Source organism: Kogia breviceps, chromosome 15, assembly GCF_026419965.1.
Source record: "Kogia breviceps isolate mKogBre1 chromosome 15, mKogBre1 haplotype 1, whole genome shotgun sequence".
NCBI lineage: Eukaryota > Metazoa > Chordata > Mammalia > Artiodactyla > Physeteridae > Kogia > Kogia breviceps.
The window spans coordinates 18,665,641-18,682,698 of NC_081324.1; the positions used below are offsets into that span (position 1 = coordinate 18,665,641).

At 42.9% G+C, this 17,058-nt stretch overlaps 1 pseudogene; it reads left to right on the forward strand.

Annotated features, from left to right (window-relative positions):
* Positions 1-1,066: 1,066 nt before the first annotated feature.
* Positions 1,067-16,305, forward strand: LOC131742773 (cyclin-dependent kinase 2-associated protein 2 pseudogene; annotated as a pseudogene).
* The last annotated feature ends 753 nt before the right edge of the window (positions 16,306-17,058 follow it).

A 17,058-nucleotide genomic window follows, 5' to 3' on the forward strand; every position in this document is an offset into this window, starting at 1 on the left:
GGCCGTGGAACTGTAGCTCTGAGAGGTTAAGGCTCTTGCCTGTGGTCACGATTTGGAAACAGCCACACTAGCATTGTGAAGCTCTGACAGTGAAACATGAGTGCTCTGCACTAGCATGGAAACATGGAGACCATCTCACATTCACCCTTGTTTTCCAGTAGAAGAATGGTAGTGAGGGAAGTTAAGGGACCACCAGCATCACTCACTTGGCCAGGACAGGAACCGAGGTTGCCTGGGGTGGAGGTGGGGAGAGACCTCCACGTGGTATGACCTGGAGGATGATGACAGAGAGGCAAGAACTTAGAAATGGCCCAGAATGTAATTTATCAGACTAAACGAAGACGCTGGAAGTCCATGCTTGTGCATATGTTTTGAGGTCTATTTCTAGGATATGGAAAGAAACTCCCCGGCTCCTTCCCATCCTATTCTAAGGTGCCCATCAGGGGAAGAAGCGTGGCATTCAATGATTGGGGCCAACCTCCAAGGAGCTGTGAATGTCCATTCTTACTGGCCCAGGGAAACATTAATTTATATAATCCATGAATCTTACTCTTATCTTCTTACATAGAGCCTTCTGTGGTAGGGGTGAGAACACTGGACTTGTCTTCAGAATGCTTAGTTTGGATTTGGCGCTTGCAGTACACTACCTCTATCTCTTATGGGAGGTGACCTCTCTTCTCTCCGACTCAGTTTCTTCGTCTGTAAAGCAGTACACTCACCTATCTCTTAGGGATGTTTCTGTATATCAGGTCTGGCCACAACTGGTATTTCTACCATGGAGAAAATTTGAACTGTTCCATCCCAGGTCCCTGAAGTGCTTTTCCCTCTTATGATTGTGATCATGTGCTTGTGAGGCTGGTGGGCTGGGAGGATGTCCACTGCTGGAGAACTTTGAGCAAAACTCCGGTGGAGGTCAACGCACCAGATCTGCTTTTACACGGATCCTTCGAACACAGTACTCGAATATTCTGAGCTGCATATGAAATACAGGCCAATGGGACTTGGACCTAAAATGGTGATATATGAACACTTAGAAATATACCATTCACTCAAAGGAATGGTTCAAATGGCTAATAAATTTGGAACGGATACAAAGAAATACTTTTCCATGCAGAGTGCGGTCAACCTGTGGAATTCACAGCTGCAAGAGGTAATTGAGTCAAATGCCGTGGGTGGATTTTATAAAGAGCTGGTGTGGCAGACAGCTGCCCAGGCAATGCAAATTGTGCTGTTAAAATTATGTGCTGGTTAGGCATTCACCATTGTCACAAGGGGACAGAAGTCTCTAGGACTCGAGACACAAGTCGGGGTAGCAGCTATTTTTACTAGAGAGCCCTTTATTTTTCCAAAGTACTTTCTCACATCACCCCTGTGAACTAGGAAAAAAGAAAAACAAAAAACAAAACAGGAAGGGCGTGTAACGTTAACTTCTCTCTCTGAGCGTGTGTAAAAAGAGGCGCTGGGTATGTTTGTCGTTTTTTTCCTCAAAAAGAAAAAAATGATGCAGAGTTTCCTTTTATCTCAGGTAAGTCAAGTTCTCATGTAATTTCATGTTTTCCGACTAAACTTTCCAAAATGAAGTTTCATCCCAGCTACCCAATCCATTTTTCTCAGATAATTCTGTGAAAATCGAAGCACAATGCTCTTTTGCCTTTAAGTAATTCTGACGGTTTGTTTGGCCTTGCATCTGATGACTGTAAGTGTCTTCAGAGGATCCTGGTCCTCCAAGCCCACCTAGAACCTTCCTGAATCTTCCAGAAGCTCTCTGGGATTGCTCTAGCTCCTGAACCATGCATATTCAGATAAAGGAAACAGGAAAGTAGAGCAAGTGTCTAGAGTGTTTAAAGCATTTTCCTTTGGGACCGGATTGGACGGGTGCCTCAAAATGAGAGATGCTAACATTCTGCTTTGTAGATGAAGCCTTAGTATTCATAAGGTCACAACCATCCTTCATTCTGTCTGCGTATTCTTGGCTTTTATTCCCTTATTCTGAAATCCTGGCATCAGCAACCCTTCAGAGGCAGTGGCCCAGCTTGTTGACCCCTGTTTTTCTGGCATGTTGTGTGTTTGGGTCGAAAGATAAGGAATTGTAATGATGACAAGGTGAGTCTGCAGAGGACTTTGAAAAGCATAGGGTAAAGGCTCCGGGGTGGCTCCCAGCTTGGGGGCTGCAGAAAGGCAGCCTGGCTGCTGACATTGGCACTGGGTCCAGGTTGTACAGCCCTGTACAGACTTGTATTTTACAAAATGAACACTTATCCTTTTCACTGGTCCAAGGGGAGTCTGCATTGCCAACCCCCATGAAATAGGGCTCTTTTGCTCAAGGGAAAGATAGGACTCACAATGCATGGTTTTGGTGTTTCCTCTCTGTGAGCCTTCACTAACGGAAATCTCTCCACTCCTTGGGTACGAAACCAGAGAAGGCTTGTGAAGCACTACAGACCCTCAAAGACAGATGATGGACAAACCTGCCATCATTTGGGGTCTGTCAAAAGCTTCAGCTCATTCCCATGTTTCTGAGTCAGTAAAACCAAAAACATATTTTTCCAAACACATTTCCACCCTCCCATCATTTTAAAAATCCTGTGTAATTTAAGGGAAATTCAATCCATATGCTTTTGATTTGTTTACACTTGTATCATCAAAATATGTTTTTAAAGAGCTTTTGGAGATCCCCAAAGACTCCTCAGCCTTTTAAATGAGCCTTTTAAAAGCTTTTTTCCCCCTCTTAGTAAACAGGAGGTTGCATGTTGCCAAGGGTAAATGAACTTGAAAATGAAGAGGTTTGTGCTGGGCTCAGAATTTTAAATCTACCACTTCTGCTTGGGGTTTGAATTCTAAAATCAGCTCCTGGAGACTTGTCTCTGCATTGTTACAGGTCATGAGGCCAACAAGGGACTTGTTCTGTAATAACTGTATCTCCAGAGCAAGGGTCCAGAACGTTCTTCAGAAAACAGTGAGAAGAAAAGACAAGGGTAAGGTACCCACGTCCCTTCTCCTTTCACAAGAAAGGAAGAGAAAAAGAAAAAAAGGAAGGAAGAAAGATGGAAAGAAGGAAGGAAAGAAGGGACGAAGAAAGGAAGGAAGGAAGAAACAAAGAAAAAACCCACCTCTAAAACCCCAAACATCTCATCCTTCCCAAGTCCTATAAATGACCCTATAAAGTTATCCCAAGAAAATAACTGACATTGACATTTGCATATATCTTTGGGACCATTAATGGTTCTTCTTCACAAAGTCCACTGTGCTGCGTGGTATCGTTGACTCATATGATTGAAAGTGTTTCCTATTTTGCAGAGGGGGAGACTGAGGCCCAACTGACACAGTGAGTGAGGGACAACCCCGGGAAAAGAGCTGTTTCTGGATTCGTGCTCATTCTATCTCCCTCACTGCTGTGTTCTCACCCCCATGCCGATTTTATAAATGAGGAAATGTGAGTGGTGAGTAGAGCCTTACCTCCTCATGAGGAGGGACTACCACCTCTTTATTCTACCTTCATGGAACCCCCTCATTGTTTAGCAGTTAGCACAGAGGAGGAGTTGGTAATTATCTGCTGAGAGAAGGGACAGTTAGATTCATGTATACTAGAAGAAGAAACTCAGAGCTAAATACACACACACACACACACACACACACACACACACACACACACACACATATTCTTAGAGGCATCAGGAATCTGGTTTTGCTTGAATTATTCGAGTTTCTTGTTTCTCTCTGATTTTCCTGCCCAGCCTGTTGCTTGGCTTTGTCAGATATTTCAGGCCAAGACATTTCCAGAATGATGTCATCAGCCAGATCTTCTTTCATATCAGAAATCAATGTCTTTAATCCTGCATCTCAAAGAAAGGGAAGCAATGACAAAGCAAAGCTTATAGATTATCCCACCTCACTATTAAATAGGTCCTATCTGTCTAGCCTTCTCATGGAGGGAAAAAGGCTGGGAACGGAGCCACCAGCCAGAGCCTCAGTCTGGAGCTTCTACATTGGCAAAACTCAAACTAATCAGTTAGTCACAAACCTGTGGCCTGGGTGTGTTCACAGACTTGTGCCTGCACTGACGTTTCTGATTTTAATCCAGCGATGTGTGTGTTTAACTGAAGGCTTTCATTTATCCTTCTTAGCAGTATTTGGTCTATCAGAAATAGCATATTTAAACACTAACGATTCATCTTAGAAACAAGATGAAAGAAGTGTTTGGTTGGCCAAAAAAGTTGGTTCGCAGTTTTTCCATAAGATGTTACTTTTTGGCCAACCCAATACAATTTTTGCTTTTGTTGTTTCAACAATAACAGCAAAATCCCCCCTAACCTATTAATATGCTAGGCAAAATTTGGTGGTAATATATGTGTTTGTCTCTCTACTGAGATATAAATATATAAATACATGCTCTTCCCACATGTTCATATATACCCCAAATTTGCATGGAGGAAAATCATTCTATAATAGGCCATGGTCTGCAGGTAACTGGAAGTTTCTATGAATTTTAGGAGTCTTCCACATATATAATTGGCAGGGATTTTCCTCAGAAGACCAGCAGAAGCTGGTCAGATCAGTGGGCAAAGAATTTTGATCACAGTAGTAGAGCTAGGTAAGAGATTTCGTCCTGTAGAAGCAAGAACCTTGGATACGCTGATGTTTGTGTTGCCGCATCTTCTTTGATTTCATTTTACTTTAAATGTTCTCATAGTTGGAGGGTAAGATGAGAGCTCATCTGGTCCAGTGTTTCTGCAAGTTTTCTGAAGATAAGACCCAGCAGAGGTCTGGGTCTCCGTCCATACCAACGAAGTCAGCATCTCCAGGGGAGACTCCTGACTGTGAGCATATTTAAGAAGCCCTCCAGGTAATCTGTATCATTAGGGAGGAAATACTGGACCCAGGTAGGGACCCAGTACCTGTGGATACATGCAGCTAGTTAGTGGTGGAACTGGGCGGACACTGAGGCCCACTCATTCTAAACCAGGCTTTCTCTACTTTACCCACCTGTGTCTCTGATGAGCAAAATTGGGCTTTCTAGAAAGATCCATGAGCAGGATTTAGGAGGCTGAAGTTCTGGACCTGTGTGTCCTTGTGGAAGTGTCTTATATTCTCTCAGTCTTGAATCCCCATCTATATAAGTCAGAGCTAAGATAAGATCTCGGAGGCCTTTTCCAGCTTTCTCCTCCTAAGAGACAATTGGATTTGCTGCTGGATATCCCCCAAAGCAGCGGCTGCTTCTAATTGATATCTGATTCCCTAGCACCCAGCATTTAAACTCAATAAATGTTTGTAGAAATAAAATTAAATATGAATGTAGCATATTGACTCATGTGGTCCTCAATACAAAACGTTTTCATGTTCTTGTCTTTTCCAGGCTTTTATGTGTAACAGTGATTTTTATAATAGTAAACCTGTAGTAACAGAGCAGTACTGTTGTGAAGGTTTATTACATATGTGGGCATTTTGTTTCTCTGGCACATCCTTGAAAACTCTATCTTTGGATTTGAGTCATTTCAAAATGAGTCACTATCTTTAACAACCCCTAGGGAAGGAGCCTCTTACCTTTTCTCCAATGTCCAACCTGAAATATGAGGCATTTAAGTCACATCCTCTGTTTTCTTAAAAAAGAAAAACAGACAAAATTGTTGTTTTCCATTTAGCATATTCACATGTCCTGGGGAACAGACCATTTCCAGGGAAGTATGTTATGATTTAAAGCCTTACAACTTCCAAATTCATTTAAGAAACCCAGGAGGTCAGCCCATCCTCTTCGAGGCTGCTATTAATTTAAACGTCCTGTATGGATACAATAGAGGTGCAAGGTTTTAAAGGAGTCAGGAAATGAGGCAATAGGAGCCATCGGGCACTGGCCTGAAACGTGACTTGATGACTCACAAGATGGCTTGAGCAGGAGTGGGACCAGAGAAGAGTCACCTGTGGATAGAATTCTGCAGGTGAAGCTAGCAGGTTGGTAGGAGTTCTTTTTCTCCGTCTGGTCCATTTGATGGCTTCACAGGATGATGGGGGGAGCTGGAGAGGGCGAGGGAAGTGGTGAGGAGGAAGCTCTAGCATCTCAGCAGCATGGACAGGCTGTGAAGTCCTAATTCAAGCTCTCCACTGGCTTCGTCTTGATCATGTTAAAAGGAGATGAAACTTCCCAATGCTGCAGCCTCTGGCACATTCTTTATCCATATTTTGAGAACGAAAGGCAGTCAACAAAACAAGGAATGCCAAATGTGTGATGCTTTGCAGACCTGGGGAGGGAACCTCTTTTTCTTTAGTATGTAGTTAAATGCTGTGATCATTTGGTCCTTTTTCAAGATTTTAAGTAAACTGTTTGAAATGAAATTATTAGCACCAGGGTTGTGTCAGAAAGCAAAATTCATGACTCATCACTAGGTTTCTTATGCGACCCTGTAGGGGTGTTATTTGTGAACTGACACCCTCAAGAACATTCTCAGGATAGATCGGTACACACGTGAGACTTCCCAGAGACCACCGGTTCATTACAGATACAACCTTTCATAGGCAGGGATGCAAAGAAAGATTCCGCTAACTCAGCGACTTGAGTTCCAGAAGATGCCAGAATAGGGTCTTTAGAAGAACATCTGAAAGGTACCAACTGCCCCTTCCCCGCCCAAAGCCATCTTTTCTCCATTTTCAGTCTCTCTCCTGTTTCCCCACATGGTGCTGACCTCTCTCCAATCCAGTTCACATTTCCAAAGATCGAAATTTTTGTCTTTGCCTACATACATTTCTAGTGGTTGCATTCTGTTGATAATTCTCTTCTTCAATTAGAAGCCAAATCCCTGAGAAGAAAGTAACATGCTTGTCCTTTTATTTGTACCCTTTTATTTGTGGTACCTCATAAAATGTCCTATATGAGCTCAGAAGCGGTTGCTAACTTGACCGATATGATAACCTTGTCTCGTTGGAGAGTCTGCCTGATTTGGGCACACTTTTCAGACTTCGTCACATCGCCACACTTGTACAAATGTCCTGAATGGATCACGAGTGGCAACTCTGTTGACAAATCTTCCAGAACAAAATGAGAGAAAAATTAAAGCAGAGAAGAAGGATTAGGTGGAAAACTCCCAAATATAAGGGGCTCTTCTAGTTGTTTGCCTGTTTTGCCTATAAATATGATGTCATCTTCAAGGACAACGATCACATCACTCTAACCTCAGCTTGGCCCATCACATCTGCTTCTCCAACTCCTCTGCCTCCTTCTTCTGTTTCTTAAGGGTCCTTGTCATGACATTGGGTTCACCCCACTAATCCCAGATAATATTCCCATCTCTAGACCTTTAACATAATTATATCTGCAAAGTCCCTTTTGGCCTACAAGGTAACGGTTTCCATATAAAATAACAAGTTCTTGGCATGAAGATGTGGACATGTGGGGGGAGTCATTGTTCTTTCTATCACACAGTTTATCAGAAATTAAAATGTCACCGGTATCCTGTGTTTTTATTTGATAAATCTGCCCCCCTCCCCACCCACGGCTTCCATCTTACTCAGAGGAAAAGACCATTCCCCTCCACTGGCCTGCAGAGCTCCACATGGTGTGACCCCTCATTCACTCCATTCTAGCCACACTGCCTTCTTTCTGTGACTTGAATGCTTTCAGGCATGCTCCTTCTTAGAATGTTTGCTTGATGTTCTCTCCCCTCCAACCCACCCATGCCGTCTCTGCATGTCCCACTGCCTCGTTGCCTTCACATCCTTGGAAGTGTCACCTTTTCCATGAAGCTTTCCCTCAATTCTCTATCTACCACTGACGTTCCCTAAACGCCCTCACTTTATTTTTCTTCCTAACACTAACCACTATCTGAAGGGCTGTCTATTTTGCTTTTGTACTTTATTGATCGCCTCTATTTTCATCTACTCTTTGGCCACCACTAGAATATATGTTCCAAGAGGATTTTATGCCCTTGTGTATCTCCCATGCCTAAAGAGTCCCTAACACAACAGAGGCATTCAATAAGTATTTGTTGGATGAATGAATGAATGAATGAACAAATGACATATTTCTGGAGTGGATGAAGTTATGGCCTATCTTTTCTTGCCAGATCTAAGAAGTATTTTGTTGCTCATATTTTGTGCATTGAAGTGAAACCTAAACAAACTATTTTAATAAGCTCATCTAAAAATAGGAGTGATTCCTGCCTTGTGATTTATAGGAATCTATTAATGATTACGTAAGATTGGGAGGCAAGTGGTTATTATTGCTTTTGCAACAGCTGCCCTTCCCCTGCTCTGATACTCTAATGCAGTTCCAAGGCATAACTGTCACATTTCTCATTTTAGTGGCTAGGCTTGGTTCCAGAGAATTAAAATTTTCATGTGGTCTTTGTGATTAAACTAATAACAAACAAGCTTCAAGAAGCCACTTTTCAAAGGCTTCTAATTCATTTTTTCTTAAATGTGGAGTATTTCTTTATTAAATCTTCCAACTATGAAATTTTTATAGATTTGAATGGTACCATTCTGGAGAATTTAAATGAACCTTTTTCATAGGGTCAAGGGCCTTAAGGAGAATTGATAGAGATTAAGAAGAGAGAGGATGGAGGCTTTCCTTCAATATAACCCTTTCTAAGAATATATCACCGTGAGTCTGGATTCCATATTTGGCAGTTCATACAAGAGTCATGTAGAAGTCTTGCTGACTTATGTTTCTGAACCAACATTTCTAACAATCTGACAATAGGGCTTCCAAGAAAGAAAGCAGATTTCAAAACACTCCTAAAGAAAGAAAATAAGGACAAAAGATTATAATAGAAGTTTCTGGAATACTTAAGTCTCTCAATAAATATTCGAATGAATGAACAAATAATTAAATGAACACATCCATGAATAAAAGACCTCAACAGCGACATTTCTGGTTACCCCGGAAAGTCCAGCGTCTGTTACTCTCCACATGTATTGTGTCTTGTCTCTGTTATTATTTCTAACATAGATATTGCCTTTTATCTCAGGATATAACCAGATGGAAGCCCTCTGGCTCAGACAGTTTTTAGAATGCAGACAGTAAACGTTTATGTAGGCAAGGATGCCCCACTCTCTGAACTGCTCCACGGTTTATCCTAGAATCCCAAGCATTTGAAATGAATACATTCCTCTTTCTCCTGCTGACATGGGAGGCAAGTGAAAGATCTGCTGCCTAATATTAGACGGAAAACCAGAGTTCTGTCAAAGTCATGTGCCTTTCTCGCTTCCTCCAGTGCGCCAGATCATTCTCTTCTCCAAATTCTGTAGCCTTTAACAGGTGGAATTTGGCATTTTGACCCTTCACTACATCCTATTATATATTTTCCCAAAGTATAAGTCTTGGGTAACCAACAAGATTGGACGATACAGCATTGTGGAAAGATTTAAGGCTTTGGAGACTGAAGACCAGTAAGCAAATCCTGAATTGTGCTATCAGTAGATGCAGGTCAGTTATTTTTCTCCATTCTGTTACAGTGCATTTCTACCTATAAAATGGGAATAATAATTCATGCTTCATGTAGCAAGAACGACACAAGACAAGGTGTGTTGAAAGGATTAGCAGTGAACCACAGCATAATATGTGATCAATACGTATTTATTTTTCTCTCTAAAGCACAAAGGCTATGACTCACTTCACCCACAGCTTAGGGAGAAGCAGAGGGGAAGTGCTCACAAGTAAGGATGGATTGTTTGATTATAATTTGATTTTTGAGCTTGGGAAGCATTTCAAATGTTTGATTCTCTGTCCTTAATCAAAAGTAAACTAGAGTTTTACCTTTTATCCAAGGTCAGCCCATGAACTGTAAATAGGATGGCACTCTTCTCACACCAGGAAGTCCCTCTAACAAGTAGGAGAGGATTTTAGAAAAGATGGTTTTCTGGAGGCTGTACGTGGGAGATATTTCCACCACCAAGCAGCCTTAAAAGGACACGCTTCTTGCAGCATAGAGTACCGATTTCTTCTTCAGGAAGATAACATCTTGTCACCTTTCAAAGCACCTGGACAAACCAGGTGATAGGTGTAAGCATACCTGGGTTTTCATTTATTGAAACTATCAGAAAAGAACTTGCCAAAGTTGAAATAATGCTTTCCCACCAAAAAGGAACGTCGTGTGCTTAAAATAAACTCTTTTCCTGTCTTGCTAATACCCATATCTAAACCTTCTGGGCCTCTGCATTTTTCTAGGTACTTCAGAGACACAGGCTACAGGGGATGTATTTTCACATTTCACACATTTGTGTGAAATGTGGGTGGCGTGCAAAGGTGTCACCAAAGTTCAGCCTTTGCTCTCTTTAACCATTGGGTTGGAAGATGCAGCTCTGCCCTTCTGTGGATTCAGAAGTGGGGTAATGCGTGGGTGTGCCACTGATGACAGCAAGTTTCCCCAGTGTATCTGCCTCTTTTTCAAATCACTTTGTTATGGGCCATTGAGATCGACATTTATTACCACCTAGGGCTTTTCCAGCGCTTGCACGCTTACACACCCACGCTTACTATTTAAAAGTCAGATCATGTTTCTGTTTTAAAACAATATAAATTCAGCCCGGTGGCCCTTCTGATTCACACAATCAGCTCTAAATGCCTTTTTGGTTTAAAAAGTAAAGATTTAGCATCATTGAGGACGTTTAGAAAAGATACAATATAGGCTCATCACCATCACCATCATCACTATATCCACTTATAGAAGCTGCTACTGCGTGACAAGCATCATATTTATTGAATTCAGTTCAATTAATTAATTCATATTATTATTTTGTTTCATTTCCATGCCAACTCTGTGAAGCAGGTATTGGCATTATTCCCATTTTACAGATGAGGCTACCGAGTGCTAGACAGGTTAGGAAACTTGCCCAGAGGTCACACGACTAGTTCTTGGTAAAACTGAGAAAGAAATCGTATTTGTTTTCTAAGGCTGCCATAATGAAGTACCACAAACGGGGAGGCTTAAAACAGCAACTGTTATGGTCTCACGGTTCTGGAGGCTAGAAGTCTGAAATCAAGGTGTCAGCAGGGCCGTCCTCTCTGTGAAGCCTGATGAAAGTATTTTTTCTTGCCTCTTCCAGCTTCGGGTGGCCCCGGGGGTTCCCGGGCGAGCAGCTGCGTAACTCCAATCTCCACTTCCACCTTCACACGGCTTTCTTCCAGCTGTGCCTACGTGATTCTGTGTCTTTAAACAGCATTCTCCCTGTGCGTCTGTGTCTGTGTCCAAATTTCCCTCTTCTTATTAAGGACACCACTCATATTGGATTAAACCAACCCTGATGACTTCATCTTAACTTGATTACATCTGCAAAGACTATTTCCAACGAAGGTGATATCTCATCCACAGGTTCTGGGGGTTAGGACTGCTAAATCTCTTTTTTTTTTTTTTTTTTTTGGAGGAGGGGGATAGGGACACTATACTGCCCATAACAACAATCCAGTCCGTCTGGCTGTAGACTCCATTTTTTCATGGATTCTTCCCTGGAGGCAAATTCCTAAAAGGTTTTGCTCAGTGGGAGTGGACAGACTCTTGAGGGATGCGCTCTGCAGAAAGGGGTGTTCATTGAGGTACAGGATTTCCGACCTGTTTATCCATCACCTGACTCTACAGAGACCGTTCAAACCCACCAACAGACCAAGACTCTACTAAACAAAGAAAATAAGTCTGAACCAAATTCTGACTTGGGGTTCCTTTTACTCCCCAACTTTCACCAAAACTCCTTGGCTCCTGCTGGTCCACAACAAGAGAAAGCAGGGGCTTCCTCTAGGGACTTGTGGCCCAGAGACCGCATGGGTGGGGCAGTTGCTAGAGAGCCACGTGGCTGCTCTTTGAGGCGCAGGGGGCGAAGCTGCTGAATCGACAGGGTCTGGGCGCTGCAGCCTGGGAGAGCTTCACCTGTCTCAACTCCTCTAGGCACAGATTCCTGCCACTAGACTGCTGGGGTAGCCAGACTGGAATCTTTTTAAAGGTTAGCAACTTTTCCTGATGCCATCTGTCTTTCTCTCTCTCTCTCTCCCTCTGTGTGTGTGTGTGCTTGCTCCTGATTCTGTACAATGTGCAAATTTAGAGCTTCCTTGGAACAATGCCTAGGGAACAAACCTCAGCTCTGGCTTTCAGTCACCCCCAACTCTTTGTGGCAGCAGGGGTTGGTTGGAGAATACAATGACATGAGTAACTGGGGCAAGATTTTACAAATTGCGAAGGGACCCTTAATTTTTCTGTTGGGGAAATTGAGGACTACAGAATTTAGTGCACGACCAAGGTCACACAGCTAGTGAGAGGCAAAACTGACACTAAGCCTTAGGTATCTCTGATTCCCAATCTAGAGATCTCTTCAATAAATTAACGAATCGGTGCATTTTATAAACCTTTTCCTTTTCAAAAGGCTTCCAAAAAGCATTTCATCTTTTCCTGCCCACCACATAGTAATAAGAGAATTGATTCGAATCCATTAAGAGTAGCTCAGCACCTGGCATATGCCCTTCATACAAACCAATCTGGATTCAACTCTGCAAATGTTCTCTCTCAAGTCGTACATATTTTTGTTTATTCCTCTGTACCTTTGTATTCTGTTCAGGGTTAGCAAAGTTCAGAATTTGTTTTCTGCACAATGGATGCTTTGGTTCCTGATAAGGGTTCCATGCTCTCCAATGCTTCCTGGAACTCACTACGGCAATAGACCCCAAGGCGACTGCCCATGTGCTTACGACTGGCAGTTGCTGCCTTTATTACTTTAGAATCCTCATCTCCGTCTCTGTTTCTGAGCTCATCTTTCTACCCATGGCGGTTGTGGCTTTTGCCATTGCTCTGCCATAAGGTATCTGAAAAGAACACAGGCTTTAATTCACATAGATGTGGCTTTGAACCTGGCTCTGTCACAAACTGAGCACATGACATCTGTGTTCCCACAGGTACAAAATATACCAAAACAACAGAAGATACGTAACCTTTCTTAAAAAGGTGTGATGGTTTACAGGATAACAAAGGTTGAGTGCCTGGCACATAGTAGGTGTTCAATAAATACTAGCTCCCCTCTAAGAAACCACATGGGAAGGTTGTGCTGATGGTCCATGCTCCTTTACCTCGGCTAATGTTTGAGGCTATTCAGATTATGAAACGATAGAGGCACATGTCGTATCAGCATTTAGAGGAGTGGTTTTGACACTCCCTGAGGGAGTTGTATGGGTGGGGCAAAAGCATAGCAAAAATCCCAGCAAGATTGCATGATGTCTGAGGACCCTTCCAGCTCTGATACCATATGATGCTAGTAGTTGCTTGTGAACACTTTTTAGAAGAGCCTGAAAGAGATTAAGACAGTAAGAGAGAGAGCTGGGGACAGTTGGAAAACTATGTATCATTGACTAAAAGAAAGAAAGTTGAATTTGTTGCACGTCAGTCATATGCCAGGTACTTCTTACTTTGTGTTTTCACAAATGTTATCCCATTTAGTGTTCGGAAAAACCTATAAGGTACGAATTATTATCCCATTTTTCAGATGACAAAATCTAGGCTCAACTTGTCCTAGTAGCTCATCTAAGTTGTGCAGCTCGCTCATGACGCAGAGAAATGTGAATTCCGGTTTCACATTCCATGGTGTCTCTTAGGAAGTCTGAGCCGAGCAACATGCTGGCGGGGCTCAGGCTGAAGGTTTGGAGAAAAGGATTCAGGCAAAGCTGGGAAGCCCCAGTCACTGCTCCCTTTACCTGACTGCAGTAGCAGATGGTTTCACCAGCATAGGGACACCTGCAGCCCTCTTTGGACATTTTTTTGAGACGATAAATGACATGAGGAGTCATTTTGGGGGGCAAAAAGGGATTGCGATCGGTAAGGCCAGGTGTCCTTGTTGGAGGGCATGGCCAGGTGATGCTCAGAGTAAATATTCCTGAGGTCCCATGAGATTCTCCTCCCTGACCATCAGGACAAGCCCTACGAGTGAACGCAGAGTAGATTTGCAGTCCATTATGGCTAATAAGCAGCCCCAACTTATTTCCAGGGGGTGAATTAGACAAAACGGCAATGACCATTGGAAATGAGAGAAATTGATTGTGTACAAGATTTATTCCTTATTCAAAATGATTTGATCTTCCTTACCATCCGTGTAATTTTTTTCTTTGAAGTCTGGTCTGTTTTTCTTCACAAAAGACCTATAAGACATACGTATTTGTATTTAAATGTCTTGAAAGAAAAATAAACATCCTCGCAGGGTTATCTGCTGTACAAAAATCAAATCCTTATAGGTAGCTTTGGAAAAGTCATAGTCTCACTTGGTATTTTTACTTCTCAAGTGACCCATTAGAATATTTTTCTGATGCACTTGAAATTGGTAATTTTATTTATTAAAGGTCTTCGAGTCTATAAATGCTGACTTAAAGAAATAGAAATTACTGTAGCTGTGGATGTCTTTCTCCGTGAACTTGGTGATCAAGGTGGGGGGAAAATACTGGGATGAGTCTTGTTACCCCCAAACCACTCACCTAAACCATTGCCAATTTCCTTCCAGCCCAAACTAGTAATAACTTACACCTGACTTAAGGAAATCTTCACCCTTGGTTTGTAGAGCTTGGCTGAAGACCAAAGAGTGGCCTGAACCTCTGGGTCCAGTGGGTGTCACTTCTAGATGAACCATATTTCTTGAGCTTTTTCATTAGCCTTGGATGGGCAGGTTCATATTTTTCTCTACCAAGGGAAAAACTGTTTCAAGAACCAAAGTAGAAAACATCTATTTTTCTTTGCTCTGTCTTTCTTTTGTTTCCATTTTATCAAATACCAACTGGAAAACATGGAGAGATATATTGTGATATATGAATATGTTCAGCATCATCGCTGGAATAAAGAGAGAGTTTAAGGCAGGGTAAAGGGAAAAGTATAGGATGAGCTGGGGGGGGATTTTAACAGGCTAATGATAGGATCATCAGCCAGTTCCAAGTATTCCCTAAAACTATATGTGTATTTAGCTGTTTTTGCTTTATTTGTTGAATTTCAGGATTTATGTATGTATCTTATTGAAAACACAGAAAGATACCCTAGTACTTAAAGTTAGGCTGGCTTGTATCATTTCAATAGAATTTAGACAGCAAGTGACTATATTACAGGCAGTTGGCCTAGAGATTAATTTATGCTAGTTCCATATACATGAGTGCCTCCAAGTTTATATTATTTTAACCCAAGTCACTCCCGGGGATTGGAAGGAAAGCAAATGGTTGTTTGCTGATACCCCCATGCTATATTATTGTGGCATTTGTCCTCAGTTAGTGAGATCTCTTCTTTTCCCAAAGTACCTCTAATGGGTTTGATAATAAATGCCAACAAATTTCTTGGAGACTGCCTGTTTTATAATCGTGACAGTTTGGAGATTACAGGACAACCAATATCTAGTCCCTATGGCGTGCATTCACTTAGAAGGGCTTGGACCTCTGCAAAACTCTTTGAAAGATCACATCCTTCTTGGGCTTTGAGTGTTTGTGTCCTGGGGTGTTTCGGGGTTGACCCTGGACAGCACTCGTGGTTATTAGTTCATGGTGTTCTTGGGAGGCATTTGAAGTCAGCTGGAGCCCTGCTGATAGAGCTGCTGAGTGCAGCGTCGTATCGACATAATTTCATGATGTGTTTGCATCGAGGGCTCTGGTGCCCTTTCTGAGTGAGGTAAGCACTTTTGGAGCCAGTGTTGACAAAGTTATCTGCTTGTTACCCACTTTGCAGGAGGCTTTCTGTTCTCCTGCTTCCCGGATTTTTTTCCCCTCTTAGTTTCTCCACCGGTGATACCTTGTGATGTGCATTATTGGTGCTTATTGATCAATGGTTTAGAACTTGAAATGTAGCCAGAGATTTTCTTTCCATACACCATTAATGATGTAAACCAGAGAGCTTCCTGCAAAGAAGATATGAAGTATTCTTTACTAAAATGCTGGAGTTTTTTCGTTTCATTAAACTAGTTTATTTATTTCATTCATCTAGGGACACTCTAGATTTCTGTGGCACCCAGGAGTTGGGGATGTCCTACAAAACCCATCGCCCCTGCCCCCAGCAGCAGCCCTGGGCCCAGCACCCCGGTCCCCGAGCCGGCAGTGTCCCACAGCCGGCTCGATGCCAGAGCCGCTGCCCCCTTCAGACCATTGTTTAACGACTGTGGACCGCCCTCCATGGCCTACATGCAGGCAGTGAAACCACCTGGCGCCCAGAGCTCCCAGAGCACTTACACCGACCTGCTGTCAGTCATAGAGGAGATGGGCAAAGAGATCCGACCTATGCTGGCAACAAGAGTGCCAGGGAGCACCTGAAGAGAGGCGTCCTCCTTGCCCGGGCCCTAGTCAGAGAGTGCCCGGCAGAGACAGAGCGGAACGCCCTCATGTAACAGGACTCGACTCTGCCTCAGCATCTGGACCTTTCTGAGCCACTGCAGAGCACCTGCTTCTCCCTGGCCTTCACCCCGAGTTGCACTTCCCATCCTGGGCTTCCTGTCCTGTGTCCTTTGGTGGGTGCCCTCCAGGAACCAGTGGGCGGCTCGCACTCCAGTCAGCAGCACTAACTAGAAACCCCCAAAGGAGTTAGCAGCGAGGTCACTGCGAATCCCACCTATGACCGGCCAGCAGTATTGATCCAACTGGAGCTGTCTCCTTTCTGGGGCCCACACCACTCAGCACTTACCAGGACTTCTCACCACTTTTGCCAGACCCCTTCTCCCCAGCAGGGCCTCCGAAGGCCTGTCGCCTCCCAGCCCTGTCTCCTGGGCCATGGCGACTCTTTTCTCGGTGAATCTTTTGCTAAGTATGCCCTTTTTGTATAAATAAAAGATAATTTGGAAAAAAAAAAATATTTGATATTCGTTAAATAAAAATAATATAGTTTTCCCTACATTTATTTGAAGAACGGCTCCTTTGATTAAAATCCTGAAAATTTGTAACCATAGTGGAGGAAACAGTCTCACTTTGACAGGAGTAAACTCACTGGCCTGAGAGTGATTCCTGTCCCATTACTAGAGGCTGATTCTGTCCCAGAAACACTGAGCTCAGTGGAGGAATCACTGCTTTGCTTTGCCACGTGAGAGAGAGGTGTCTTTCCTCCAGCCCATGTCTTTCTGATCGCAGATCTACTTTTGTGGGCGCCC